This window comes from Coregonus clupeaformis, unplaced genomic scaffold, assembly GCF_020615455.1.
Source record: "Coregonus clupeaformis isolate EN_2021a unplaced genomic scaffold, ASM2061545v1 scaf0224, whole genome shotgun sequence".
Taxonomy (NCBI): domain Eukaryota; kingdom Metazoa; phylum Chordata; class Actinopteri; order Salmoniformes; family Salmonidae; genus Coregonus; species Coregonus clupeaformis.
In genome coordinates, this window is record NW_025533679.1 from 267,234 (window position 1) to 271,384 (window position 4,151).

Below are 4,151 nucleotides of genomic sequence, written 5' to 3' on the forward strand. Positions count from 1 at the left end.
AAAAAGACGCACCATGGACATGGACACAGGACTGTCGGCACGTTGTGCAGGAGCTCAAGGTACAGCGCACATCGACCCCAACACTGGCTCACTTCGACACATCACCACAAACGATTGTCACCTGTGATGCCTCGGCACTCTCCCTTGGAGCTGTTTAGTCTCAACTGCATGGAGGCATGGAACAGCCAGTGGCTTTTGCCTCACGGGCCTTGTCTCCGACTGAACAAAAGTACTCTGTGGGAGAGCGGGAGGCCCTGGTTTGCATGTGGGCGTGCGAGTGCTGGCACTTCTACTTTTACAGAGGGGGACGCAACAGAGGGGGACGACGACAACTGGGTCCACATGCTACATGGCCCACTGGAAGCTACAGTCACAATGCAGGAACTCAGACAGGCATCACAGGATGAAGAGCTGCTCACAAGGCTTCGCACCTACAGTACCAGTCAAAAGTTTGGACACACCTACTCACTCCAGGGTTTTTCTTTAATTTTACTATTTTATATATTGTAGAATAATAGTGAAGACATCAAAACAATGAAATACACATCTCAACATCAACTGTTCAGAGGAGACTGCGTGAATCAGGCCTTCATGGTCAAATTGCTGCAAAGAAACCACTACTAAAGGACACCAATAAGAAGAAGAGACTTGTTTGGGCCAAGAAACACGAGCAATGGACATTAGACCGGTGGAAATCTGTGCTTTGGTCTGATGAGTCCAAATGTGAGATTTTTGGCTCCAACCGCCGTGTCTTTGTGAGACGCATGTGTAGTTCCCACCGTGAAGCATGGAAGTGGGGGTGCTTTGCTGGTGACACTGTTGGTGATTTATTTAGAATTCAAGGCACACTTAACCAGTATGGCATACATTGCATTCTGCAGCGATACGCCATTCCATCTGGTTTGCGCTTAGTGGGACTGTCATTTGTTTTTCAACAGGACAATGACCCAACACACCTCCAGGCTGTGTAAGGGCTATTTTACCAAGAAGGAGGGTGATGGAGTGCAGCATCAGATGACCTGGCCTCCACAATTGAGATGGTTTGGGATGAGTTGGACCGCAGAGTGAAGGAAAAGCAGCCAACAAGTGCTCAGCATATGTGGGAACTCCTTCAAGACTGTTGGAAAAGCATTCCAGGTGAAGCTGGTTGAGAGAATGCCAAGAGTGTGCAAAGCTGTCATCAAGACAAAGGGTGACTACTTTGAAGAATCTAAAATCTAAAATATATTTTGATTTGTTTAACACTTTTTTGCTTACTACATGATTCCATATGCATTATTTCATAGTTTTGATGTCTTCACTATTATTCTATAATGTAGAAAATAGTAAGAATTAAGGAAAACCCTTGAATGAGTAGGTGTGTCCAAACTTTTGACTGGTACTGTACATCAGGGAAGGATGGCCTGCTATGGTGGACGGAGATCTACTACCATTCTACAGAGTGAGAGATGAGCTCTCATGCTGGGAGGAAGTGTGCATCGCCAGAGGACAACGCACACTGATTCCAGAGGTCCTGAAAGTGCGAGTGCTTCGCATGGCACGAGGGGCTCCTGGGCATTATTAAGGTGAAGCAACGCTGCAGGAACAAGGTCTGGTGGCAAAATATTGACAGAGACATTGAGTCCCTTGTGAAGGACTGCACAGCATGCCTGATGAGTGGGAAATCGGGCAGACCCACTCCTGCACCCCTGACACAAGTGGAATGGCCAAAGGCTCCTGGGACCACCTGGAGGGGGATATCTGTGGAGAGTTGCATGGGGCACACGCAAGATACTTATTGGTGTGTGAGTGAGTTTTGTATGAGTTGTTAACATGTTGATCTGAAGTAAAGACGTTCAGTTTAATTGCACAACAAGCCTCCGTGCATTTCTAACACTCACGTTCTCTTTCCTTGTGCCCGAGCTCTAATTTCTGTTGCGCCAATCTCTCCTCACGTTCTCTTTCCTTTTGCTCGAGCTCCAATTTCTGTTGCTCCAACTTTGCCTTTAGTTCTAACTCTCACAGTTGCACGTCTACGGGACTCACCCTACTACCTGTAGCACCCTTTTCATCAACCTCCCTCTCCAGAAGGATTTCCTCCTCCACCAAAGCAGTACCGATCAACTCATTGCTTTGCAATGACAAGCAGATTCGTCTTTGTACATTTATCAAGCATCTCCCATGTAGGGTTTAACACAAATGCTTCCAACTTAAAGTCCATTGCATTAATTGTATAAGCCTGTGTGTTTCTGCAACTTTGAAAATGATTCCACCAATCTTAAAACCCATCAGGGTGGATGTTAGTGGCAGAAACTCTAGTAAAGAACAAGAAGGCCCGCACACTCTTTAAGATCCACCGCTTTATTGACTATGTTTCGATCCGAAACTGATCTTCGTCAAGTCAAAAAAACGAACTGAGTGCTCACTTCTCAAAATATACACACTTCACCTCACATGACCATTACGCACATGACGCATGGTGTGTGTGGAAACAATTCAATTCACTTTTGTGCATAATCAATTATAATTAATCACAGAGGTACATATGGTCATAAAGGATTATATACATACAAATGGGTGGTGGACCATTCTTGATACACACGGGAAACTGTTGAGTGTGGAAAAACGCAGCAGTGTTATAGTTCTTTACACAAACTGGTGCGCCTGGCACCAACTAGCATACCCCATTCAAAGGCACTTAAATATTTTGTCTTTACCATTCACCATGTCTCAAAGCTTAAAAATCCTTCTTTAACATTTCTCCTCCCTTTCATCTACACTGATTGAAGCGGATTTGACAAGTGACATCAATAAGGGATCATAGCTTTCACCTGTATTCACCTGGTCAGTCTATGTCATGGAAAGAGCAGGTGTTCTTAATGTTATGTGTACAATACACTTCAAAGTGAGCCATTTTTCTCATGTATTGCTGAATTATTAATTGAATCATCATAGTTTCCAAGCTAGCACAAGCAGTGAAATTGACTAGAATGGCAAATTCTAAAATGTTGAAATGTTCTGACACTGAAGCAAAGGTTTATACTGCAAAAGTATCACAGTTGTAATAACTATGCAATAATGTGAACCTACACTATGTAACTACCATGTACTGTAAATACTACCCAAAACAGTGGGACAGAAGCCGCTCAACCCAGTCAAGTTCATAATAATTATATTATTTCAAGTGAGTATTCAGCACAAGAATGAGATATCTCTTCCATATGTCATGTTATATATCCAGGCTCTGTCGTAGCCGGCCGCGACCGGGAGTCCCATGGGGCGGCGCATAATTGGCCCTGCGTCGTCCAGGGTAGGGGAGGGAATGGCCGGCAGGGATGCTCAGTTGGTAGAGCATGGCGTTTGCAACGTCAGGGTTGTGGGTTCATTTCCCACGGGGGGCCAGTATGAAAAATAAAATTATGTATGCACTCACTAACTGTAAGTCGCTCTGGATAAGATAGTCTGCTAAATGACAAAAATGTAAATGTAAATGTACAGATATTCAAAATCTACTGAATGTGGAACAGGCACAACTTTTAATAGATGTCGCAAAGCAATCATATGTGACTCGTTTCAGGAAACTAAGCTTATGTCGCACGTCACTACTTCATAGGAGCGGCATTTGAACGTAAACATTTATTTTTTATCAACATGCGTTGTGTTAATTCATTTGGTTTCTGTTCCTTCAAAAGCTCAAAAGCGTACTGTGTGTCCCCATCTTCACTTAGCCTAAACCAGATTATGCAGACTACCCATTGACAGTCCTGAGTTCTGTCTAGTTTCAAACGCTCTTTCCTCTTTGACCATGTTGCCTTGTGGAGAGAGGCAGATCTTTTCAGAACCTGTCAGACGAATGATATCTTCAATAGAACAGTCTGCCGAGGGAGGAGATCCCTTGCTGCTTTCATACTGTATTTGGAATATGGCAGAACAGCCAGGACTTCATATGAAAGTAAAATAACACCCTTGAAACACACACAGGAACTGAAAATGAAAAACAGATGGGTTTGGAAGTGACTCAGTGATGTAAGTGTTCTTGACACTTTATGTCCTCCATCTGTGCAGTGTCCAGAGGGTTTATCCAATCTGAAATACCTGTAGCATGCCAACAGACTTTCAGTAGCTAAGAACATTTTATTAGGAGTTGGAGCATGTGCTATCACCTGTCCTCC